The sequence below is a fragment of the Saccopteryx leptura genome, chromosome 5 (genome assembly GCF_036850995.1).
Source record: "Saccopteryx leptura isolate mSacLep1 chromosome 5, mSacLep1_pri_phased_curated, whole genome shotgun sequence".
NCBI lineage: Eukaryota > Metazoa > Chordata > Mammalia > Chiroptera > Emballonuridae > Saccopteryx > Saccopteryx leptura.
Genome location: NC_089507.1, coordinates 91,053,262 through 91,081,072, shown reverse-complemented (window position 1 = coordinate 91,081,072; position 27,811 = coordinate 91,053,262). Strand labels below are relative to the sequence as shown.

At 42.6% G+C, this 27,811-nt stretch overlaps 1 protein-coding gene across 2 annotated transcripts in view; it reads right to left on the bottom strand.

Annotated features, from left to right (window-relative positions):
• SGMS2 (sphingomyelin synthase 2) overlaps window positions 1–27,811 on the bottom strand; it is a 90,516-nt gene that overhangs the window by 47,572 nt on the left and 15,133 nt on the right. For both annotated transcript variants that reach the window (XM_066384737.1, XM_066384736.1), the window contains exon 2: window positions 5,739–5,890. The gene's annotated coding sequence lies outside the window, so the exon portion shown is untranslated. The remainder of the gene's footprint in view (window positions 1–5,738; window positions 5,891–27,811) is intronic.

Below are 27,811 nucleotides of genomic sequence, written 5' to 3'. Positions count from 1 at the left end.
GTTAGAAATCAGACTGCCTAACTAAAATTCCGTGGCTATGAATTCAAAAGAATTTGAGTAAATCCATTTATTTACTAATCAAATTATAGAAAATTAAAGCAAGAAACTTTTAAGCCTAATATGGACATTAGGAGGACCAAAGGACCCGTGTGGATTCAACACTACACAGAACCACTCCCTAGCTGGCAGCCTTCTGTTGCCTCCATTGTAGATGTAAGTGCTAAGTCTCTGTTCAGAAATCTGAGGGACCACACATTTTACAATAGAACACAGATTGCAAGTCAAGACATAATGCCAAAGGTCAATTAATTGCATGCAAAATATATTTGTGTCACTCCCCATTAATACTGCACACAGATAGAATATTAAAACCCTTGCAAAACTGCCTGACCAGGCAGTGGCACAGTGGATAAAGCAGCGGACTTGGATGCAGAGGACCCAGGCTGAAACCCTGAGGTTGCCAGCCTGAGCGCGGGCTCATCCGGCTTGAGCTCGGGCTCACCAGCTTGGGCGTGGTGTCTTTGGCTTGAGCAGAGGACCATAGACATGACCCCATGGTTGCTAGCTTGAAGCCCAAGGTCGCTGGATTGAGCAAGGGGTCACTCACTCTGCTGGAGTCCCCCGGTCAAGGCACATATGAGAAAGCAATCAATGAACAACTAGGTTCCACAATGAAGAATGATGCTTCTCATCTCTTCCCCTTCCTGTCTGTCCCTCTCTCTCCCTCTCTCTGTCTCTCTCGCTAAAAACAAACAAACAACAAAAAACAAAGAAACTCTTGCAAAGCTGATTGTATGAGGGTTCCCAAGACTACTTCCAGTTCCATGATTCACTAGGAAGACTCATGGGACCCAGCATATAGTTGTACTCATGGCTATGATTTGTTAAAGCAAAAGGATATAAAGCAAAATCATCAAAAAAGAAGGCGCATGGAGCCAAGTCCGGAGGGGGCCAGCAGCAGCAAGCCTCCAAGGGTTCTTTCCCAGGAGAGTCTTTTAGGTCAGACTCAACTCCCCAACGGGAGTTGTCACAACACCTGTGAATGCTGTCTATCAGGGAAGCTCACTAGTGACTCAGTGCCTGGGGTTTTTACCGGGCTGGTCACATAGGCACCTGCTGCCAGGCATGTACCCAGATTCCTCCCAGCATGCAAGCAGGTATTCCACATAAAACATTACTGTGCCCACAAACAGTTCAGGCACAGGGACATTATGGTGGAAGCCCTCCTCAAATCTAAATTCCCAGATGTCATCCAAAGGCCAACCTGATAAGCAAGCCTAGGGACAGCATCTCAGGCCTGCCATGATAACTCATTTTTGTACACTGTCCTCAATTAGCTACTGGATCAAACTAGAGGAAAAAGGATTTAGTCTTAGCAGGTCACCTAGGTACATCATAAGCCTTAGAAGCATTTTTAGTCTTTGTGTTTTCAGTATTTAAAATGTAGCACCAATTTAAACATGAACAAGCATTATTTTACTTATTTTTGAACAAGCATTATTTTAAATTACATAATAGAAGATTTAAGATAAACTTTAGCAGTCCACTTATACAATTAAAACAGCTAAATTCAAGTTTTGTTTAGTCTTCTGGGAAACTTTTTTCTTTTAAAAAATACCACTGAAAATTCTGAACAAATAGTATTCCTATATTGGAAGTGAGACACCATTTAGTCTCCCAGATCGGCAAAAAATCCAGACTCTGACAACAGTACATCTCACAAGTTCCTGGCAGTGGTGAAAATACGAAAAACCCATTCTGGGATGCAATTTGACAATATCTATCAAAATTATACACACACTTTATGACCTGCAAATTTATACAGATATCACTGCATACATGCAGAATAACCTATGTACAAAGTTATTTACTACATACAGCATTGTTTAAAAGCAAAGGATTGGCCAGGACCCAAACATCCATCAATAGGTCACTATTTATTTATTTATTTATTTTTTTTATTTTTATTTTTTTTTCATTTTTCTGAAGCTAGAAACAGGGAGAGACAGTCAGACAGACTCCCGCATGCGCCCGACCGGGATCCACCCGGCACGCCCACCAGGGGCGACGCTCTGCCCACCAGGGGGCGATGCTCTGCCCATCCTGGGGGTCGCCATGTTGCGACCAGAGCCACTCTAGCGCCTGGGGCAGAGGCCACAGAGCCATCCCCAGCGCCCGGGCCATCTTTGCTCCAATGGAGCCTTGGCTGCGGGAGGGGAAGAGAGAGACAGAGAGGGAAAGCGCGGCGGAGGGGTGGAGAAGCAAATGGGCGCTTCTCCTGTGTGCCCTGGCCGGGAATCGAACCCGGGTCCTCCGCACGCTAGGCCGACGCTCTACCGCTGAGCCAACCGGCCAGGGCAATAGGTCACTATTTAAATTGTGGTACATCCATACAATGGACTACTCTACAATTGTTGAGGAAAAAAAAAAGAATGAGGAAGCACTCTTGGTACTGATTGTTAAACCCTCTTAAAACACTAGGAGAAAAATATACACTGCAGAGAAGTCTAGTTTGTTACCTTTTACTTTATGAAAGGGGCAAATATAAATTCATATCCATATTTGCTTGTCTGTGCACAGAGAAACTGGAAGAATCATTCAACACTGACAATGGAGGCTGGGAGGAGATGGTAGAGGCAGAGTTTGGGCAGAATCTGCGAACCTGAGAAAATGTATTAATATAAATATAATATACATAAAATCTAATTCTGCTTTCTCTTCTAAGCCCAAGTTAGATCAACTTGGCATCTTTTTGTCTGTTGTTTTAATAAGCTTCTATATTTTTGCAGTGATTAAACTAGAGCATAGGGTTGCATTGATCTGATTTTCCAAATCAGGTTCCAACTATCTTCTTTTCATCTTGTGTCTGGCTGCCATCTTGAAGGGGGTTCCCCAACACACCTGACACTGAGTCATGTTCTCAGCACCTCCCTTCACCTGTGTGTCTGGTGGATATTTGGAATTTTCAGAAAAGCTCCATAAAAGAAGGGATTTTGTTTTGTCCACGGCCTTGTTTGCAACACTGAAAAAGGTGCCCGGCACACAGAACTTAATCGTTCAGTAAGTATTTCTTGAATAAATTATTTTCTTACCTGACCAAGCGGTGGCGCAGTGGATAGAGCATCGGACTGGGATGCGGAGGACACAGGTTCGAGACCCCGAGGTCGCCAGCTTGAGCGTGGGCTCATCTGGTTTGAGCAAAGCTCACCAGCTTGGACCCAAGGTTGCTGGCTTGAGCAAGGGGTTACTTGGTCTGCTGTAGCCCCATGGTCAAAGCACATATGAGAAAGCAATCAATGAACAACTAAGGTGTCGCAACGAAAAACTGATGATTGATGCTTCTCATCTCTCTCCGTTCCTGTCTTTCTGTCCCTATCTATCCCTCTCTCTGACTCTGTCTCTGTAAAATAAAAAAAAAAATATTTTCTTTACCCAGCTTCAATGGTACAGACACTAACAGACAAAGGGAGAGATACCACTGGGACCAAACATTTAGAAATAGTTGTCATTCCCAGTAGTGGCCCAATACAGGCATTTGAATTCTATCAACATTCCTAGAATTAATTTTGAATTTTATAAAACACAAGCCTATAGAATGCTGTGCTGAACAGTGACTCTTAACTATTCATAAACATTATTTTTAATTAACTTGGGATTACATGGCCCTGGGGTCCATCTCAGGGCTGAAGTTTTTTTAGGCAAACACCATACTAATTAGTAATGATGAAAAAGAATGGCTATCATAAGAGTCAAATGAGAGAAAGTATTTTGCATTAAAAATACAACTGCTGCCCTGGCTGACTGGCTCAGCAGTAGAGCATTGGCCCAGTGTGTCCAAGTCCTAGGTTCTATTCCTGGTCAGGGCATACAGGCAAAGCAACCATCTGCTTCTCCACCCCTCCCCTTTCTCTCCCTCTTTTTCTCTCCCTCTCTTCCCCTCCTGCAGCCATGGCTTGAATGGTTCGAGCAAGTTGGCCCCAGGCACTGAGGATGGCTCCATGGCCTCACCTTAGGCACTAAAATAGCTTAGTTGCCCAGCAATGAAGCAGTGCCACAGATGGGCAGAGCATCTGTTGGTCAAATAAGTTTGTAAATATGATATATATGTTTGCTCGCTTGTGACTTATATTGGGTGTGGGGGACAGGCTATAAGCAGGCCAGGTCGTTGTAGCCTAAGGTTTGGTTTTGGGACTAAGCTTTTCCCCACACCCTTGACTGATTGTATGATCTGGGTGGTGCACTCTCATGAGGAATCCAATTATGCCTTGGATAAGTGACTTTGTATCAGAGACTTCCTTGTTTGTATATTGGATTAAGGGATTTTGGTTTTCTACACTATAAAGTGGGACAGACCAGGAGCTTGGACACACAGTTCCTGCTATCACAATTGCAGGGGCTTCCCTGATCCCTTGCCCTTCATGGGAAGAGCTGGTTTTCTGTTTTTCCCTTGTCTTCTTTTGTGGTTTGCCTGTCTTGGTGAGACACCAATAAATAGGATGGCCCCCCATCCTCTGACTCCGCCATTTCTTTATCGTCTGCCTGAATCCAATGGGAACCTGCATGTGAATGGCCACGATGGCGGCTCCTGGCCTTACAGCATCCTTCAGTAGGGGGTTTGCCAGGTGGATCCCAGTTGGGGAAGATGCGGAAGTCTGTCTCTCTGCCTCCCTACCTTCCACTTAAAAAAAAAAAAATTAATTAATTAAAATAAATAAAATACAACTGCTAAATGGAACTAAGTAGAACAAGTTGATGCTTCTCTCTCCCTTCCCTTTTCTCTCTGTCTGTCTCTCTCAAATCAAAGGGAAACAAAAACTTTAATTAAAAAAAGTGCAGCCTGACGAAGCGGTGGTGCAGTGGATAGAGAATTGGACTGGGACGCAGAGGACCCGGGTTCGAAACCCCAAGGTCGCCAGCTTGAGTGCGGGCTCATCTGGCTTGAACAAGGCTCACCAGCTTGAACCCAAGGTCGCTGGCTTGAGCAAGAGATCACTTGCTCTGCTGTAGCACCACCCCCTCCTGGTCAAGGAGCATATTAGAAAGCAATCAATGAACAACTAAGGTGCTGCAACAAAGAAGTGATGCTTCTCATCTCTCTCCCTTCCTGTCTGTCAGTCCCTATCTGTCCCTCTCTCTGTCTCTCTCAGTCTCTGTCACACACACCAAAAAAATGCAACTGCTATCTTTAAGAATAAAATTATCACTGAGATTAAATTCAAATTTGTATAGATGGTGACTTGATTTGCACAATGTCAATCGCAAAGGACAAAACCTTCTTCCTCAACGGGCCTAGAATGGGTATAACTATCTCACTGCTTTAATCTTGGTTTGAATAACTGTACAGCAGAACAATTTTGCTACTTATAACTGCAATAACATTGCTGAATAGATGCAGGGCCAACTGGTGTTTCTTTGAAGCTTTTTAGTGCCATAAACTTTTCTTAATGCACAGTGGAGGCAGTTACTGAGCGCTGTCTCTTGCCAGTAATGGAAAGCAGTTAGGACATTTTTACCTCTATTTCTCTTGCTGGCATTTAACACAACCATACAATGAGTGAGGAAGCATCCACTCACCTGAAACAGTTTGAAATCTAACCCTCCCCTGAGAATAAAACAGAAATTCTCAGTGTTAAGGCATTTATGAAATAAATGTCTTAACTAGAAAATAAAAGCTTAGCAGAGAAGTTGCAGGAAAACTGAGAGGCAGCCAACTTTCAGTGAATGCAAAATATACTTACGACGTAGCGGCAGGAAGAACCAAACCTACTGCAAACCTACTAGGTGCAGATGGTGCACAGCTAGTCCCACACTGGTCCTTGCAGCGGTCAACACTCCCAGTCTCGCAGCATATCCTTTCCTGAAGAGTGGCAGGGTGCAAAGGACGACAGCTCTAAAAGGTAGAGAAAGTGGGAGGTTAAATAAGAATGATGCTTTATTGTTATGTTTGATTGGTTTCCTGGGGACAGAGGTGAAATCAAGAGTTATTTGATCTTACCAGGAAAACACTGGCTCTGTAACACAGGGGTCCCCAAACTTTTTACACAGGGGGCCAGTTCACTGTCCCTCAGACCTTTGGAGGGCCGGACTATAAAAGAAACTATGAACAAATCCCTATGCCCACTGCACATATCATATTTTAAAGTAAAAAAACAAAACGGGAACAAATACAATCTTTAAAATAAAGAACAAGTAATTTTAAATCAACAAACTGACCAGTATTTCAATGGGAACTATGCTCCTCTCACTGACCACCAATGAAAGAGGTGCCCTTCTGGAAGTGTGGAGGGGGTGGATAAAATGGCCTCGGGGCCGCATACGGCCTGTGGGCTGTAGTTTGGGGACCCCTGCTCTAACAGGTACCAGCATCTCAGAAAAGCAACCCTGCCTTTCACTGCACAGACATTCCACAGGACAAGGCGAGAGAGGCCCTGTTCAGAGGTGGCGCTGTGCAGGCAGGCCCATTCCCTTCCCTTATCTCACATTCTCACACTGGGAAATAAACAAGATTGTGACAAATGTCACCTAGAGAAATCAGCTGAAATCAGAGCAAGGCTACTGAGGCAGATTTAGATCAAGCAGTCAGGAAATTTCCCCCAGGGAATGCTTTGCTTTTTATGTTAAGACAATAATAATGGGGTGGGGGAAGCCATGGAAGAACAGCACTCCAGGCTAAGGGAGGAGCTGGTTCAAAGGCCCCGAGGCAAGAATGAGCCAGGTAGGTTTAAAGAGCAGGAAGAGTTATGACCACCAGTAAAGAAGCTCACAGGGCAGAGGCCAGGTCACCAGGGCTTCGTGGAACAGACCAGGGGTTTCTCCACACAGAGCCAACCGGACGCTGCCTGCTTTGCAGTACACACCCTGTCACCTTCAAACCTAAGGGTGGAAGACTCCCTTTGGAATACTTACAGCCGCTGTGATCTTTTCATGGACTTTTAAAGTAGACTTTATTTTTTAGAGCCGTTTTAGATTCACAGAAAAATTGAGCAGAAAGTACAGAGACCATGTTTCCCCTGTCCTCACACAAGCCCTCGCCTCCTCCAGGATCAACACTCCCCACAAGTGCTCCATTCGTTATAATCACTACACGGACATATCATTAATGCCCAGTGTGGGGAAAACAGCCATGTTAGGCTGCTCACAGGTTTACAGGCTGCAAGCCCTTCGTGCAATTAGTGCAGGAGCAAGTGACAGCACTGTTGTAAGGATATAAGTGCTTCCCCTCAGGGGCAAGGAGATCAAATCCTGCCGCAGCTGACAGGTGCCGCTGAGAGGTGGGGTTGGCTTACTGATCCCTTGCCCTCCACTGAGAAAACCAGGGTTTCCTTTCCCTTTGAATTTTTTTCTTTTTCTTTCTTCTTTTGGCTTGTCTCTCTTTGTGAGCCTCCAATAAACTGGAATGGCCCACCATCCTCCAACTTCACTTCAGTTCCTTTACTGTCTGCCCCAATTCTATGCAAATCTGCATGGCAGTGGCCACCTGACTTACACCCAGTATCCCAGAGTTGACATTAGGGCTCACTCTTGGTGTATGCTTTCTATGGGGTTGGACAAATTTATAATGACATGTACCTATCAGTATGGTATCATACAGAGTAGTTTCATTGCCCTAAAAATCCTGTGTGTTCTGCCTATTCATCCCTCCCTCTCCTCTTTGAATGGATTTTAAATAACTGAAATGTGGCTTGTAGGTGAAAGTAACCAGATGCTGCCACAGGTCTACAGGTGATAGAACCACAATACGAATATCCTAAGAGTACAGCCTGAGATCAACTACCCAACTGTAGTTGATACACACACACACACAAAATTGGTAGTTGATCTATGTATCTTTTAGCTGCCTAGAAAATTTCATTAAAATCGGTTTAAAAATCACAGGTTATCTGCAACCAGAAATTAATTTTCAATTGAGATGCCACTTTCACCAAAAATATCCAACAGATGGAAGAGACTCAGGAATGAATGTGTCACTCTTAGGTATATCCCCAAGAGAAATGAAAGCATCAGTCTACACAAAAACTTGTATGGATGTTCACTGTAGCAGGACTCCTAATAGCCAAAGAGTGGAAATAATCCAAATGTGCGTCAGCTGATGAATGGAAAAACAAAATGTGCTTCCATCTCTAAATGAAAACTATCTGGCAATGAAGAGGAATGAAGTGGTGATACGTAAATGAAACCTGACAACATTATGCTAAGTGAAAGAAGCCAGTTTCAGAAGGTCAATTATTGTGGGGTTCCATTAATGTGAAATGTACAGAATAGGCAAATCCATAAGACAGGAAGTAGATTAGTGTCTGCCAGGGCCAGGGGGGACCTGGAAACAGGGAGTGAATGCGAATGAGTTTCTTTCTGGGGTGCTGTAAACGTTCTAAAATTAGATGGCAATGATGGTTACACAACTCCATAAATACACTCAAAACCACTGAACTGTCCTCCTTAAAAGGATGCATTTTATGGTAAATGATACCATCTCAATAAAGCAGTTATACAAACAAAAGACCAAAAGTGCATCAAAAATGTAGTGTAGAGATAAAATAAACTTCTACTGATCAAAACTGCCATAATACAAGGTAAGCAGCTTAGTTTTATGTTTCACATGCTGTATATACAACACCCTCATGGGACGTGTACGAGCCCACCCTTGGAGGATGTTTTTCTCGTTTCGTTTGGAAGCTAACTCCAGCTATACCCTCTGTCGTGACTTCACTCACTTCCCCACTAAGCTGACCCTGCTTCTAGCCATCTAATGCTTCCTCTGGATTATAGTGACCTCTCCCTAGCCCCCCCCCCCTCATTTCCACATTAATCTTTCTAAAATTTTACTCTCCTACTTTAAACCATTCAGAGGTTTCCCATATTTAAGACATTTCTACAGCACTGAGGTTCTATTAGGAAGAAATAATGTATATTCATACTCAGGTAGTAAATGAACCAAAGTGGTTATGTGGCTCTTAAGATTAAAGGTGCTTACAAATGCAGCCTCTAGGTATCCCCAAACTGCACCTGTCCCTGTGTCCAGTGACTACTGCAGTGCTAACACCCCAATGGTCTCACCGGGCTTGGCTGTGTCCTGCCAACCTGAGCTACTCAATCATGAGGCTCAATTTAATTACCAATTTATAAAGTCGAGTTAAATTAGCTTAAATCAGTGATTTTCAAACTGTATGTAGCATGAGTGTTTAAAACATGCAATAACTGACTACTTAGGAGCACTGACCTCTTTTCTCTTAGAGTGTCATATTAAAAAATGACAACAGTCAACATAATAGCCGTCTGGTGTGAATGAATAAAAAAATTATACCTATTCTTTTTGTCAGACTGGCAAAAAACATACCATATTTTTTGGTATTTCGCAGAATTTTAGTAATTAGTTTATATGTGCCATGACATGAAAAAGGATGAACATCACTGACTTAGAGAACTACCTAATACAGCAAGAACTGGGCTTAACGAAGAGATTTTTAAGGAGATACATCCTGAAGGTGCAGTGCTTCTCATGGACCTCCACACAGCCATACACAGAAACAAGTCAAGAGTGTCCAACTGGGAGAAGCCGGAAGTCAAAGCAGCTTATAAAACAGAGACATTTTGTTTCTTACGGAAGCACAAGTCAAATTAAAGAAAAGCAGATCGCTGCTTTTGGGCCATAACTTAAGTCTGTGGATGATTACAATTGTTTATAACACAGTATTCATGAAACTAATAATGTCAGTGCACAGATTTTATTCAATTACATAGCTAAACGTGACTTTCATCTAGAGCAACTTAAACTGTTGTCAAAAAGACTAAAGAAGGAGTATGCATGATATGTAGAATGCAAATTCACGCTTACTAGTCCAAAGACTCTTTCTGCCTACACCCTAAAATTATATCATTTTAAGCACAAACCCATTTTAATAAGTGTCACAGAAATTAATGACTTATTTTACTTTGAAGTATAGGCACACCATGCATAACTTCAGAAAGGCATAGAGTAAATGATATAACTTACAAAATACAATTGTGAGAAGAACCAGGTAGAGTCAGAGGCCCAGGTAAAAAGAGACCAGGGGTTCTTCATCACAAGATGGAGCAGAGAAGGGCTGTATATTTCCGTGACCGAAAGCTGTTCCACCAGCTCCCGAAAGGGACACACTGCCGAGGTGGCAAAGCTCGGGGCTTATGAGCAAGGATCTGGAAACCCAGCTTAGCACCTGTGTGACTCCTGCCACAACACCCCGGGCCTCAGTTTCGTCTATCAGTAGAGATACCAACATTACTAACCGCAGAGGGTCCTTGAGGGGACTAAACAGGTTAATATTTGTAAAGAGCTTAGAAAAAACACCTGGCATATAGTATGCATTATCCATGTGTTAAATGACTAAAACAGAAATGAGACCAGGAGTAATAGAGTATACTGGTTATGTCTTACAAAATGACTCTTTGGCTCTCAACCCTTTTGTAGCTAAGGCAAGAGAGAGAAGAAACCAATTTTCTAAGCTCAGAGAAAGAATGTGTGTTACTCCACACGTGGGTGTTTGTGCGTGCACTGGGAGGAAGCAGAATGGGGAATTAGTGCACCAGGGGAACAAGCTTTTCTTCACACTTAACTCTAACAGTTTCCAGGCCTGTACTCAAGAGGCAGTGGGCAACAGCACAGGACAGACAGACCGCTATGTGACATTATATGATTGTTTCCTACTGTGTCCCTCAATAAATTCCAAAGCATAACTTTCTAGAGTTTCTCTGAGAAGAAGCCAAGGCAATGTGATACAGATAAGCAGCTCTGATGATTCGGCTACTACAGGGAAACCACTGCTCCAGAGGCCACCCTTCTGGACCTGGGGACCACCGTACTAAGTGAAACAAGTAAACCAGAAAAAGCTAAGAACTGTATGGTTTCGCACACAGGTGGGATATAAAACTGAGACTCACAGACAAAGATAAAAGTGAAGTGGTTACGGGGGGTGGGGTGGGGAGTAAAGGGGGACAAATACACGGTGATGGAAAATGATTTGACTTTGGGTGATGGGCACACACACCATCGACAGTTCAAGTGCAAAAAAGTGTTCACCTGGAACCTATGTTCTCTTATTGATCAATGTCACCTCATTAAATTTAATTTCTAAAACAAAACAAAAAAACCATCCTTTTATTTCTCTCAACCGTGCTTCTCAGAAGAGCTGAGGAGACACAGTTCCAAATTTGTGGAACAAATTCTGTAACATCATGAAATGGCAAAAATATAGCCAAATAAAAACACTAAGTCAACATGATGTATTGAAAAGCGACGTTCTCCAGAAGTAAGTGTGAGGGTCTAACAGACTTGAGAGTCATTGTCGGACGAAAGAACAACCCTAATCATGTCCAGGGATAAAATAACTTAGAAAAATATTCCTATTTGTCAGTCTTCACAGGCTCTTCCTAACAGTTAAATGTGGAGCTCCCAAATTACGAAAACTTTTGTGGTTAAGGTATATTTATTGTTAATTTGGAAAATAGTTTTTTGTTTTTAAAGACTAGTTATTAGAGAGTAAATCTTAGCCAAAAAGGGACCTTCATTCCTTCAGATATTCCTGTACTGCATGTGGAAGACACGATGCCGCTGAACTTCCAGGGTATGGCCACGCACCTGCGGACTAGCTGACTCCCAGTGAGCTGGCAATCTTTCTCATTCCACCAGGCAAAGTATGCTGTCCTTAAGGCTAATTTTTTAAGTGAGAGGAGGGGAGATAGTGAGGCAAACTGTCACATGCGACAGAACTGGGATTTACCCTGATATCCCCGTCTGGGGCTGATGCTTGAATCAACTGAGCTATCCTCAGTGCCTGGGGCCAACGTTCAAACCAACAGAGCCACCAGCTGCAAGGTGCGGGGGAGAATAGAAGAAGGGGGAGCAGGAGGGAAAGAGAAGCAGATGGTCGCTTCTCACGTGTTCCCTGACTGAGGATCGAACCAAGGATGTTCGCATGCTGGGATGACACTCTATGCACTGAGCCAACTGGCCAGAGCCCAAGGTTAATTTCTTTCAGAATTTTTCTTCAGATGAAATGGTGTTAACTTTAAAGTTGTTAATGAACTTTAACAATGTATTTTCATTTTAACACTTGTGGGGTACGTATTGCAAAAACCACCAAAGAAAGAATAAATAGATATATTCACTTGCAGTTCACAGTCACCTAAATGTAGCATTCTGCAAGGAAGAAGAGTAAGGGGATGGCGTATATTTATATCATGAACGCCTACGAACCCCGGACAGACGCCGCTTCCTCAGAGAAGCCTCTCCCGATTTCCCCAGACTGGACGAGAGCCCCCTTCTTCCGCTCCACTTTGTTCCATATTTTTCCTCCACCACAGAACAACAGTTTGCCAGTTTTAACCCCTTGAGTAGTGAGTTTTTTTCATGCTCACTGACCCCCAGGAGTGAGTTATTTTTCAAAAAATGAAATTAGTTCCAGTTACAGTTTTATTAACTTAAAATCATGTTTGTTTGATAACCAATTTATGGAAACAAGAAGAACATACATTTGCCTTTTTTAATGTTGCCTTACCCATGTACGATGGTCAGGAGGCACGAGGACGTACATGAACGTTCGTACTACTTACTCAAAGGGTTAATTATTTGACCAACTACTGGTAAAAGTTAATGTTAGGTTGCTAAAGAAGGGACACATAAGGCCTGATGAGTTTTATAAGAAATTTATTTATGGCCCTGGCTGAATAACTTGGTTGGTTACAGCATTATCCCTAAACGCAGAGGTTGCCAGATCAATCCCTGGTCAGGGCACATCCAGGAACAGATCTATGTTCCTGTCTCTCTCTCTCTCTCTCTCTCTCTCTCTCTCATCAATAAATAATAAAAAAGAAAGAAGACAAAAAGAAATGTATTTACGCATCTGCAGACCGATGGGCTGAGACCCAGAGGCGTCAGCCCCGACTGTCTGGGGATTCAAGCCTTTATATGGTTAGTAAACAAAACTAGCCGGGTGGTTAGCCTCGATGGGGAGACCTGGGGTAGGCTGGTCTTGACGTGGGGAGTCCAGGGCCAGGGTGATGGCTGATCACTAGGCAACAGAATGTTTAGATAAGTGTGGGAGGAGAGCTGCACAGGAGCCAAATCACTTAATGTTTTTCCTGGCTAACTGTGATTATTTATTTGTTTGTTTATGTACGGGGGTTTTTGGTTTGTTTTGTTTTGTGGGGGTTTTTTTGTATTTTTCTGAAGTGAGAAGCAGGAGGCAGAGAGACAGACTCCTGCATGTGTCTGACCAAGATCCACGTGGCAAGCCCACTAGGGGGTGATGCTTTGCCCATCTGGGGTGTTACTCCGTTGCAATCGGATCCATTCTAGCGCCTGAGGTGGAGGCCATGGAGCCATCCTCAGTGCCTGGGCCAACTTTGCTCCAATGGAGCCGTGGCTGCGGGAGGGTATATGACCAGTAGTCACGACCACCATCACAGCAGCCTGGCCCATGCAGGTTCGCATTTGATTCGGACAGACGGTAATGAAAGGTAATAAAACAATGGAGCTAAGAACTGGTGGGCCATTAGCTTTAATCCTAGCTTGCACCCGACAGGCAAGAAATACACACAGTGGGAAAACACTTCCCTTTCTAATCAGGGCTCCCAAAGGCACTGACTTATCCAAGTTTCCTAGAATCAAAGGTTTCTACCTCACCAGTCTTATTCACCTCTGTTCCCCATCTCCTTCTCCCTACACAAACTCTGCACAAACTGGCTTCTCCTTCAGCACTCCATTGTCTTGGCTGCTTTTCCTGTCCTCCATGTGGCCTTTCTCTGCTCTCCTCTCTAATGCTAATCTCAGGAACCGAGAGAGAGCAAGCTCCTGGTCTGCCCCATTTTATAGTGTAGAAATCAAAACCTTTAATCCAATATACAAACAAGGAAGTCTCTGATACAAAGTCACTTAGGGTGGGAAAGGCTTAGTCTTAAAACTAAGCCTTAGAGTATAAGGACCCTGCCTGCTTACAGCCTGTCCCCCACACCCAATGAAAACTATAAGCGAGCAAACCTATATATCATATTTACAAACTTAGTTGACCAACAGAGGGGAAGAGAGAGATAGAGAGGAAGGAGAGGGGGAAGGGTTGAGAAACAGTTGGGTGCTTCTCCTGTGTGCCCTGGCTGGGAATCGAACCCAGGCCATCTACACACTGGGCCAATGCTCTATCACTGAGCCAACTAGCCAGGACTAACTGTGGTTTTGGTAAGGGGCCCTGAACCTGGACCTAACAGCTAACTTGTCTCTTTCCTCCAGGAGGGAAGAGAACACATCTGTTCGTTTTTCTGCTGTCTTCCTGGTGCACTTAATCTGCTCACTAACTTCCCCTTGATAAGATAGCCAACTGTGTTCCTAAGAAGTCCCAGGTAAGCTCCCGGCAGGTGAGAGAAAGGTCACTGAAGTCATCTTACAAAGGAGGAAGCAAAGGGAAGCACTTTAATAGTACAGATCCCACAAATTCAATGCCTTGAAGATTTCCAGAAGCAGAGTGCCTGGACATACAGAGGGCAGAGAGGAACGAGAGGAGGAGGGGGAACAGGAGCGGCAGGAATGACCCACTGATGGGTGCTGGGGAGTAAAACGGCATCATGAGAACGCAAACAGTGTTTTCTAATTATAGACTCTTAAATTTAAAATATCTTGAAAGGTCACTCTGTACTTTCCTTTGCCTAATACAGGCTGCATTCAAAACATCCCAGAAATAGGATATTTTTTTAAGCTGAGAGGAAGGCTGAACAACAGATTAAAAAGCCCTGTGTCTGGCAGCCTCTGTTTTTTAGTTTTTCTGTTCAGTCTTCCATGAAGAAACAACTGCCAATCTAGTTCTTCCCTTCATGAATCAAAGTTATTATTGTTACATCCGAACTCCTAAAGCTCCTTAGAGCAAAAGTCCTAAGAAATGACACAAAGGTCACGTACTATCCTAACAGTGAAACATAAATAATTATTTATTTAATGAAATGCTTTCAGACCTTCTGCAACAAAAAGTAATAACCCCCTTATACTTTCCAGTGGAAGTGAGAGGATGGAAGACGATTTGTCGTTGGGTGGTGGGAACACAATACAACAGACGGATCGTGTATCAAAGAAACGTACACTTGAAACCTTTATGATCCTACTAACCAATGTCACCCCAATAAATTAATAAAAAAAGAAAGTGAGAAAGCATTTAATCTTTTTGGTGAACAAACAAACGCAAATCAAAACAGCGATATACTATGTTTTACATATTAAATTGGCTATAAAAAATCAGAAACAAGGCCCTGGCCGGTTGGCTCAGCGGTAGAGCGTCGGCCTAGCGTGCAGAGGACCCAGGTTCGATTCCCGGCCAGGGCACACAGGAGAAGCGCCCATTTGCTTCTCCACCCCTCCGCCGCACCTTCCTCTCTGTCTCTCTCTTCCCCTCCCGCAGCCAAGGCTCCATTGGAGCAAAGATGGCCCGGGCGCTGGGGATGGCTCCTTGGCCTCTGCCTCAGGCGCTAGAGTGGCTCTGGTCGCAACATGGCAACGCCCAGGATGGGCAGAGCATCACCCCCTGGTGGGCAGAGCGTCGCCCCTGGTGGGCGTGCCGGGTGGATCCCGGTTGGGCGCATGCGGGAGTCTGTCTGACTGTCTCTCCCTGTTTCCAGCTTCAGAAAAATGCAAAAAAAAAAAAAAAAAAAAAATCAGAAACAAAATCATCAAGTTGCTACTGTAAAATACACTTCTAATATTTTATAAGCACCCTAAGAATGTGAACAGAGATTGAGTTTTGAGCCTCTGACACTGTTAATAACAGTGAAATATTGGAAATGACTAAGTGTCCAACACAGGGGACTGATTAAATAAATCATGGTGGATGGATACAGGGAATACTGAAATATTTCCTTGTCATGTTCAGTAGAGTGACAAGTTTATGATATAGTCATGTGTACAAAACAGTATGTGTAGGCCCTGGCTGGCTGACTCAGTGGTAGAGCGTTGGCCTGGCATGTGGATGTCCTGGGTTTGATTTCTGGTCGGGGCACATAGGAGAAGTGACCATCTATTTCTCCACCCCCCCCTTCTCCTTCTCTACCTCTCTCTTTCCCTCCCACAGCCATGGCTTGGTTGGAACTAGTTGGCCCCGGGCGCTGAGAATGGCTCCATGGCCTTGCCTCAGGTGCTAGAATAGCTCGGTTGCCGAGCAATGTAACAATGGCCCCAGATGGGCAGAACACTGCCTGGTAGGGGGCTTGCCAGGTGGATCCCTGGCCAGGGAGCATGCAGGAGTCTTGTCTCTATGCCTGCCCACTTCTCACTTACGGGAAAAAACAAAACCAAACAATATGTGTATGACCTAGTTAGCCTATTTTTTAAAAAGCTGCATGTTTAAGCATAAACATGCTCAGAAGTTAACAGGTGATAGAGATATAGATGACTTAAATTTTCTTTTTGCTTATCCAGTTTTAAAGTTTTCTAAAATAAACACAAGTTTTTACTATCTCTAAAAAGTTAAAGAGAAAAGATGAGCTGAAAACTCCCAACACATATTTTCAAATACCAGCTACCATATTAACAGCAATAAGTACATAGTCTGTTTAATATCATTCTGTACTAAGGATAAAAACAGTAAATTCATTTTTCATGTTGGTCACTATGTGTGGGGTCAGTAAATAAAAATACTTTTCCCTGAAAAATTTAGAAGTTTTCTTTTTAACAAGATGCCATTTGTTGTGATGTAGCATCAGGTAGCTAAAAGGTTAGCCTCTCGGGTAAATATAGCATAATTATATAGTTCATAAAAGTAAAGTAAAATGTACATATTTACTATGATTATTACTCTGGCTCAAATAAAATTCCCTCTTTGAAATAAAAGTGAAACTAAACATGGATAAATATAAATTAAAATTAAAATAAAACTGGGAGGCGGATATTATTAGAAATAGGTCTTTCAGAGAGAGTGCACCTCTGGTCAGGGAGAGAGGATATTTGTTGGGAGACAGAGTAGCTACTCAGGATATACATAAGTATCATAAAACCTCAAGGATCCTGTAGCGTCCATACCTGAGCACGTTAACAGACGCACAGTCTAGAGTCTAGACTGTCCGTGAGTGTTGTAACTAGAGCAAAACTTGTGCTAACTCTGCAGCTCTTGCTCAGGAAGTCTCCTTTAGACTCCCAGCCACTCAAGCCTCTTGGTTCTGTAATCCATCTCCTCGATGTTTTATTTTTCTCTCTCCTAATCTTCAGTTGTCTTTAAGATTTCTAAGAGGTTGTTTACTTGAGCCTCCTCACTAGTCATCAGCAGTTTGCTTCTCTTAACCTTTTTATAAAGAGTTTATTTGGTTTACCTTGTCCATTATTACCCATATCGGACATCCTCACCCAACAGGTTTCCAACAGTCCCTCTAAGTCAGGGGTCTCAAACTCGCGGCCCACGGGCCGCATGCGGCCCGCCGAACAATTTTGTGCGGCCCGCAGACTAATCCACGAAGTTCAAAATATTTTGGATAAAATTAAGTAAGCCTAGGGGCCTACTTGTATTTTTCATTTCTCTAGCATCCTTGCTAGATATTAGCTTAGTTAACAGCAGTTGTGATGCGAACTACAGTTTCTGGTCGTTTTGTGACACTAAGTAAACTGCATGTACGATTGTGCTTGTTGTACTGATTTTTTTTTTTGTTTTCAACTGCAGTGAGAAAAGTGTTGCATAACAGTTGCCTTTTGTAGACCTAGTGCGGCCCGCCGAACGGCTGTGATCTTGCTCTGCGGCCCACATGCTGAGTTGAGTTTGAGACCCCTGCTCTAAGTGATCTCAAAGCAAATTACATATGAGCCACAAAACCCTCTGCTGCACAAAGCAGCCTCTTCCAAGGCCTTCTTTTAAGTTTCCGAGGAAGGATGATGTTTAGAGAACAAAATGAGAGTCAAGAAAGTAAACTGTTAGGACCCCAAAAAAGGCTATTTAGTGTCCAAATAAAGGAACAATTAAAGTACCAAGGATAACTAGAGAAGAGGAAGAAGAAAGAAGGAAGTGCAATGAGGGGCACTCTGATAGAAATCCGTGTGACTGAACCTTGAGCAAAATGAAGGCAGATGAAGCAAAGCACCCAAACGCCTGAAAGGATGAACCATTTAGGGCTCAGGGTCAGAGGTGAGCAGCGAGATCTAAACCAGAGGGCCTGCTGGCGAAGCCTGCAGCATCATTCAGGCTCTAATGGGCTGTCACAAAACGGATGGCGATGGTGACCAAGTAAACAAGTCGGCCATGCCCCTTTACTCTGAACTTCTAATTCAAGCATGGGCAGAGGCTGTACCTCAGGATGCAGGAAGGAAAAGTTTGAGTAGGCATTATCAATGCCCCTACCCTCTTGCTTTCTGAGTACCATCCACAGGCTTTGGATACCTAGGATAGCACCACATTCACAGAACACGGCACCTTTAAGGGCAGGGTGAGCTTTTTACCAGCACACAGAAAAAGAACCCTTGAGGGCCTCCTCCAACTCCCTAAAGTGTCTAAAGCCTGCTATAGAAAATATTTAAAAATAATTCTTATTTATCCTTGCATAAAAGTTTACAGACAGATAGTAAATAATCCTAGTTTTCTATCATACTTCTAAACCAGGGGTCCCCAAACTTTTTACACAGGGGGCCAGTTCACTGTCCCTCAGACCATTGGAGGGCCGCCACATACAGTGCTCCTCGCACTGACCACCAATGAAAGAGGTGCCCCTTCCAGAAGTGTGGTGGAGGGCCGGATAAATGGCCTCAGGGGGCCGCATGCGGCTCATGGGCCGTAGTTTGGGGACGCCTGGATTAAACATTTGAAAATCAATTCTTGTAACCAATCACATCAACAGGCTAGGGAAGAAAAAAATCACATAATAATATCAATAGATGCAGAAAAAGCATTTGGCAAAATTCAGCACCCACTCATAAGAAGAACTCTTAGTCAACTAGGAAGAGGAAAGAACTTCCTCAACTTGATTTTTTAAAAAATCTACAAATAAACCTACAGCTATTATCATACATAATGTTGAGAAGCTCAATGCTTTACCACTAAGATCAGGAACAAGGCAACCGTTCCCTCTCTCCATTGCTAATACGGTAACAAAAGGAAATAAAAGGTATACAGATTGGGGAAAAAGAAATAAAACTGTCTTTTCTCACTGACCACATAATCATCTATAAAGAAAATCTGAAAAAAATTGACAAAAAACCTCCTGGAAGTAATCGGCAGGTATGGTAAGGTTGCAGGATACAAGGTTTACATACTAAAGTCTATCACTTTTTATAAACCAACAATGAACAAATAGAATTTGAAATTTAAAATACAATATATACATCATCAGTGCCCCCCAAATGAATTACTTAGGTATAAATCTAACAAAATATGTATGAGACCTACATGAGGAAAACTATAAAAATCTGATAAAAGATATCAAAATGAATATGGAGACATATTCCATGTTCATGAATAGAAAGACTCAAAATTGTCAATGTCAGTTCTTCCCTACACGAACTATATAGTCAGTGTAGTCCAAATCAAATTCCAAGCAAGTTATTTTGAGGACATTGAAAACAGTCTTCTAAAGTTTATATGGAGAGGCAAAAAAACTAGAATAGTCACCTCAATTTTGAAAAACAAAGTCAGAACATGACACTAACTGGCTTCACAACTTACTATAAAGCTACAGTAATCAAGACAGTCTAATATTTGTGGAAGAACAGAAAAACAAGTCAATGGAACAGAACAGAGAGCTCAGAAATAGATCCCCATAAATAAAGTCAACCGATCTTTGACAAAGGAGCAATGAAAATGCCTTAGAGCAAAGATAATCTCAATAAGTAGCAATGGAACAACTGGTCATCCACATGCAAAGCAACAACAAAAAAGGAATCTAGATAAACCTTCTACCCTTCATGAAAATTAACTCAAAATGGATCATAGGTATAAATGTAAAACGAAAAACTAAAAAACTCCAAGAAGATAACACTGGATAAAACTAATTGACCTTGGGTATGGACGTGACTTTTTAAATATAGCACCAAAAGTACAATCTATGAAAGAAATAATTGATAAGCTTGTCTTTACTAAAATTAAAAACTTGTGATCTGTGAAAGGCAATGTTGAGAGAATAAGACAAGCAACAGACTGGGATGCAACAGATGTGTGCAAAAGACATCTAATAAAGGACTATGATTAAAACTCAATTAATAGCCTGACCAGGCGGTGGTGCAGTGGATAGAGCGTCGGACTGGGATGCAGAGGACCCAGGTTCGAGACCCCGAGGTCGCCAGCTTGAGTGTGGGCTCATCTGGTTTGAGCAAAAAGCCCACCAGCTTGAATCCAAGGTCGCTGGCTCCAGCAAGGGGTTACTCGGTCTACTGAAGGCCTGCAGTCAAGGCACATATGAGAAAGCAATCAATGAACAACTAAGGTGTCGCAACGAAAAACTGATGATTGATGCTTCTCATCTCTCTCTGTTCCTGTCTGTCTGTCCTTATCTATCCCTCTCTCTGACTCTCTCTCTGTCCTTGTAGAAAAAATAATAAAAATAAATATATATTTAAATAAAACAATAAAACATGTCCAGACAAATATGTGCATAGAGATTTTTATAGCAAGTTTATTCATAATTTCCAAAAAGTTGGAGGCAACCAAGATGACCTTTAAAAGGTGAATAAATGGCCCTGGCCGGTTGGCTCAGTGGTAGAGCGTCGGCCCAGCATGCGGGGGTCCCGGATTCGATTCCCGGCCAGGGCACACAGGAGAAGCGCCCATCTGCTTCTCCACCCCCACCCCCTCTCCTTCCTCTCTGTCTCTCTCTTCCCCTCCCGCAGCCAAGGCTCCATTGGAGCAAAGATGGCCCGGGCGCTGGGGATGGCTCCTTGGCCTCTGCCCCAGGTGCTGGAGTGGCTCTGGTAGCAATAGAGCGATGCCCAGGAGGGGCAGAGCATCGCCCCCTGGTGGGCAGAGTGTCGCCCCTGGTGGGCGTGCTGGGTAGATCCCGGTAGGGCGCATGCGGGAGTCTGTCTGACTGTCTCTCCCCATTTCCAGTTTCAGAAAAATACAATAAATAAATAAATAAATAGGTGAATAAATGAACCATTATGCATTATACAATAGAATATTATTCAGTGATAAAAAGAAATTAGTTATGTGAAGCCACGAGAAGACATAAGGGAGCTGTAAATGCAAACCACGAAGTTAAAAAAAATTTTTAAAAGGCTACATATCTATAATTCTGATTATCTGGTATTCTGGAAAAAGCAAAACTATAAGAAACAGTACAAAAACAAAAACAAAAAAACAGTGGTTGCCAAGGGAAGGGAGGGATAAAGAGATGAAACACAGGGATGTTTAGGGAGGTGGAACTGTCCTACATGACACCATAGTGGTGGATGTATGTCACACACTTGTCAAAACCCATAGAATGTACAACAGAGTAAGTCCTCGTTTCAACTAAGGCATTTATTTAATAACAATGTATCAACATTGGGTCATCAATTATAACAAATGTGCCACACTGATGAAGATGTTAATAAAGGGAAACTGGGGGAGGAGGGGACGTGGCCTACTATGCTCAATCTTTTTTTTTTTTTTTGTATTTTTCTGAAGTTGGAAACAGGGAGGCAGTCAGACAGACTCTCGCATGCGCTAGACCGGAATCTACCCGGCATGCCCACCAGGGGGCGATGCTCTGCCCATCTGGGGTGTCACTCTGTTGCAACCAGAGCCACTCTAGCGCCTGAGGCAGAGGCCACAGAGCCATCCTCAGTGCCCGGGCCAACTTTGCTCCAATGGAGCCTTGGTTGCAGGAGGGGAAGAGAGAGACAGAGAGGAAGGAGAGGGGGAGGGGTGGAGAAGCAGATGGGCGCTTCTCCTGTGTGCCCTGGTCGGTAATTGAACCTGGGACTCTTGCATGCCAGCCGACGCTCTACCACTGAGCCAACCAGTCAGGCCCTTTTTCTTTTTTTCTTTTTCTTTTTCTTTTTTTTTTTTACAGAGATAGAGAGAAAGTCAGAGATTAGGACAGACAGACAGGAATGGAGAGAGATGAGAAGCATCAATCATCAGTTTTTCACTGCAACACCTTAGTTGTTCATTGCTTTCTCATATGTGCCTTGACCGCGGTCCTTCAGCAGACTGAGTAACCCCTTGCTCAAGCCAGCGACTTTGGATCCAAGCTGGTGAGCTTTGCTCAAGCCAGATGAGCCCGCGCTCAAGCCAGATGAGCCCGCGCTCAAGCTGGCGACCTCGGGGTCTCGAACCTGGGTCCTCCGCATCCCAGTTTGACGTTCTATCTACTGTGCCACCACCCCGTCAGGCTCAATCTTTTTGTAAACCTAAAACTGCTTCAAGAAATAAGGCCTATTAATTTTCAAAAAAAAGAAAAAGTACTTCTCAGAATTAGCTATAAACACATTCATATTTAAGACTGCAATATTTTTTCAAAAATAAATGACAAATACTCCCAATATTGTGATTTAAGCTAAAAGCAACACTCAAACATTAATGGTAGAGCAGTGCTCAGTTATGTCCTTTAAGAACAATGACAATTTGCCTGACCAGACAGTGGTGCAGTGGATGGAGCATTGGACTGAGATGTGGAGGACCCAGTTCGTTGGGTTTGAGCGTGGGCCCATCCAGGTTGAGTGTGGGGTTGCTGGCTTGAAGCCCAGGGTCACTGTTGAGCAAGGGGTCACTCGCTCTGCTGTAGCCTCCTGGTCAGGGCACATATGAGAAAGCAATCAATGAACAACTAAGGTGCTGCAACAAGAATTGATGATTCTCATCTCTCTCCCTTCCTGTCTGTCTCTGTCTGTCCCTCTTTCTGTCAAAAGAAAGAAAGAAAAAATAATAATGACAATTTGCTCAAGCACAACCATTGATCTAAGTGTGTTTTATAATTCTAAAGCACTTAAGGCTTCTAAATGTAGAGTACATTCTAAACACTGAAAATGTTGATGAAACAACATTAGTAGTCAATTCAGCGCTTTCTGGGCTATGATAGGTTTAGATCAGTAATCCCATCATTGCCTCCACAGGTTTTTATATCTACATTCACAGTCATTCCAGCAGACAGGAGGGCGATGCTGTACAGTATACCACATGGCAGGGCATATCTTATGCCTGCTGAAATTAAAGGCATCATTCAGCATGTAGCACAAGCACATAAAAGGAGGACACTTTTGCAAAACTGTACCCTGATAAAACGACACCCATGACTTACTTTCCTTCCAAAATGACATCTTTATGACATCTGTTAAGAATATTCTCGTACCGGCCCTGGCTGGTTGGCTCAGTGTTAGAGCGTCGGCCTGGCGTACAGAAGTCCCGGGTTAGATTCCTGGCCAGGGCACACAGGAGAAGCGCCCATCTGCTTCTCCACCCCTCCCCTTCTCCTCCCTCTCTGTCTCTCTCTTCCCCTCCCGCAGCCAAGGCTCCATTGGAGTGAAGATGGCCCGGGCGCTGGGGATGGCTCCTTGGCCTCTGCCCCAGGCGCTGGAGTGGCTCTGGTCGCGACAGAGCGACGCCCCCTGGTGGACGTGCCGGGTGAATCCCGGTCGAGCGCATGCGGGAGTCTGTCTGTCTCTCCCTGTTTCCAGCTTCAGAAAAATACAAAAAAAAAAAAAGAATATTCTCGTAGCCAAAGACTCATCATACCCATGGAGCTCCCTGAGTGATGGGTTCCCAAGCTTCATACCTCAAAGAATCCTGCTATCTCAGCCTTGCCATCAGCTAAGAAGATAAAAAGTATCTGCCAGTAAGACAGAAATTTGACTACAGAAATAAGGGCCAGGTCCCAAAAGTTATTTTTCTGCCGTTTGCAAAATTCCCTGTACGTTTTAGACTGATTTTAAATTAATATCGATACATCTCAATTTCAAACAGACATCCTAAGGCTTCCGTGAATTACATCTGCAGTTCATAATAACACATGGAATCTGGTTGGTCACCCTGAACGCCTTTTGTAATGTGGCACTCCACTGCACAGTAATTTTACTCTTCAGTCCTGACCCAAAGGGTAAGGGATGTTCAAGCCTTTTCCTCCGATAGCAGCCTTGACTCCAGACCTCAGAGTTCCACCTCCATTTCCCGTGCAACCGCACCCTCAGTTTATTCTGCTTTTCACTGACATCTGTGTCCATGGCAACTCACAGCTGACATGACACCACTTCCACAACTTCCGTTTTCAGATACAATATTTAGAAACTATTAGTAACACTTGTGATTTATAAACAAATAGTTAATAAACATAGCTGGCTCATCAGACAGCTATATTTATTAAATTCTGGTTATGTTTAGAGTCAATCCAGATTCTCTTTTGAATATAATCTAATCTCATTAAAACTAATAAAAATGTGTTTTTGAGGTGAAGTGATTATTTCCTTGTTTTTCAGTTTCCTGTTGGAAGGGATCAAAGGAGTCTTAGAATTCAAAAGTAGCTAATTAATTACGTGTATAAAAAAGTAAGTATCTACGCAACCCTCAGATAGTTTAACAAAGAGGATTTTAGAAGGAAGGTTCAAGTACACTATTTAAAACACACACAAAAAATGCAGTCTCGTTTTCCTTAATGAAGATGGCAGAATAAGGCAGAGGCTCAGCTGCTTGTGCACATGGGGCAAAAAAGAACAGAAATGAAATTTTGGGGCTAACACCATATATTGCCTTTATTTTGCGTTTTCTATTAAACCATTTAGAATGGACTTTTATAAATTTCATCTTTCTGACAACTGTTCCATAATTTCCCTGTTCTATGCTCGCCTACTAAAGGCAATTGATTTGTTAAAAAGGAAAACAAAACAACAAAAAAGACAGACTGAAAGAGGGGGAAAAATGAAGGCTTACATTAAACCACTGGATAAAAAATTCTGAAAAAAAATTAAGATCTACAGCAGGGGTCCCCAAACTTTTTACACAGGGGGCCAGTTCACTGTCCCTCAGACCATTGGAGGGCCAGACTATAAAAAAAACTATGAACAAATCCCTATGCACACTGCACAGATCTTATTTTAAAGTAAAAAAAAACAAAACGGGAACAAATACAATATTTAAAATAAAGAACAAGTAAATTTAAATCAACCAACTGACCAGTATTTCAATGGGAACTATGCTCCTCTCACTGACCACCAATGAAAGAGGTGCCTCTTCCGGAAGTGCAGGGAGCCCGGATAAATGGCCTCAGGGGGCCACATGTGGCCCGCGGGCCGTAGTTTGGGGACCCCTGATCTACAGTATATGTGACTAGTGGTGGATGAAGAAACAATAAAAGGAAATTTTGTAAGTCTGTTTGATAGGCTGAACCTACCTCTAAAATTCATTGAGGCACAATTGAAAATGAAAAGAGCTCATTAAGATAGCTACACTTTACTCCAGTTTCCATCACTGCTTGCTAAATCCCCAGAACTAGCTCCATCCGAATTTCTCTCTTGCACGCATATTGACACAGAGACAGATACATAGAAAAAGATCCAGAACATAGCTTCCTTCAAATATATTCCGGCTTTCTTCCCAACCTACAATATATAACATGAATTATCCTCAGTAGACCCATATCCTTTAGATTTGTATAATCTCAATCTTAGTGACTGAAGAATCATAGTGATAAAGGTTCTATCACCTCCTTAATTTCCTTCTCTTAAAAGTTACTAATATTTTATATCTTTACTTTTCTTCTTGATTCCTATACAGGTATCTTTGCAGACAAATGTTGTGCTGCTCCTGAAACGCAGAACTCATTATTAATCAGATTTTTCCTTTGTATACCCTGTCACGACTGTCCTCATGCTTCAGAAAAGTATGGGAAGACTCTGCCAAATTAATCTTCCTAAAATGGCAACTTTGTGCAGATCCACATCTTTCAGGACATCCAATAAACCAGTGGTTCTCAAAGAGTGCACCAGGGCGCACTGGTGCACCCTAGAAGAATTCCAGGTGCACCCAATGGTATTCCAGAGAAATATGTGCCTGTTGGGGACCAAAAAACCAACAGGGTTTTGGAGTTTAGATTTTTGGGGGACAGAGGTATGGGGAATTGGCTGTTAGCTGACGGTCTGCCCAACCTCCCACCTCACTTGCCTGATTAGGTTGCAAAAGGCTGTTAAGCTGTGGTGCTGGATTGTTTCCACTACCCCCCCATGTTCTGGGGAAAGACTGGAGGCAAGTTTCTTCTATCCTTTATTTGGTGTAAAGTTAAGATAATATGTATGTATGGTGGGGGTTTTCTACTCTCAACACAATTAAGAGTTAAAAGAGGAATTCTTCAATGTATTGACAAGGAAATGAGAGTTTGCCTTTCAAACATACGCCCAAACACTGAAGAAATCACTAGGACACATGAGGCTCATGTTTCTCATAAACACAAGAATGAAAACAATACACTTGCACTGGGACCTACCGAATTCACTAAATCTTACTAAGGATGTATCTATATATATATAAAGATAACTTTTTGTCATTTTTTTATTTTTTAACCTCTTTTTTATGAATTCTAAAAAGCATAACTAAAAAAATGTAACAAAAATTTTTTTAATGTCAGAATAAATTCAATTTTGTCATATTTATTTTGTTTAATTACCATAAAAGCATGCTTGGACTTTATATTTTTTTTCTTTAATATTTGTCTTAATTATTATAACATATTTCTCAGAAATTTATATATAGTACATCTATATATACATCTACAATTATTTGTAGGATTTTAAATATGCCCTGACTTCAAAAAGTTTGAGAATCACTGCAATAAACCATAAACTCTTCTTAACAATCATCAGCTTCCTGAACCTGGTTCCTTCCAGAGTGTACTAGAAATGGGAAGCAGATTGTATTAAAGAGACTGATGAATCCGACTTTCCTAGTAATCTTAGTTTCTTCACCTCAATATAAAGTTAAACTAACTAGACTATTTAAGGATTTTTCATGCTCTCCTTTCAACATTTTTATTCCACCCTTCCCAACCTCATGGAAGATTGTTTTTTAAGTGTCACGTAAGTGGCATCTATCATTACTATTGCTCCTACCAGAGATGGTCTAAGCATCAAGATAATTAAAATCCAGTTGAAAATCCAAGGACACTAGATTAAGCCCTTTAATAAAAGCCTATTTCTGATTGCCCCAAAGTAAGCCCCACTGATAACTGATAGAGTGTGCAATCTCAATGGCGAAAATGGGTACTCTAAGGGTGAAAAGAATATGGTTTGTGGTCCTCCAAAGGGCATTAAAATTTTATGGATGTGGGGTGGGTTAGACAAAACCTGTCGAAAAAGACAACGAAAAAGAGAAGACTGAGAAACTGATAGAGGAATCCACAGAGAGCTTACATTTGCTTCTAACTGTCTAATTTACCCTGAACAAATTAGGCAGCCTAGCCTCACCCTGGAATACCACAGCAGCATGGATTTTTTTTTTCTTGGATTCATCTTCTCATCTTTCACTTGTCAAGTTTAATGATCCTGCATCGCCACTGCCTAACACAGGTCTCTCTCCTTTCCTCTCAGGTCCGCTCCACTTTCCCACCTTGTAGTTAGGTACTTGTTTCCTTGTTTTCATTGGATGTCTCCCACACCAGCTGGCAGGCTCCATTAAGGGGAGGGCCATGTCTGTTTGCTGACAAGAGTACATCCAGCCTGGCACAGAGTAGGTGCTCGCTGGCTCTTGCAAAGCCCTTCCTCTTCACTGACTTACTCTCCTGACATACTGAAGGGTGTGTGCCAGGACTTTTCTCTAGAGATTAACCCCAAGAGATGATCTACACAGCACTAGTAATTCACTCTTACTTTCATTTAAAACCATTTCACGGTTCCCTTTGTCCCAGAGCATAATCTGATAGAATTTTCTCC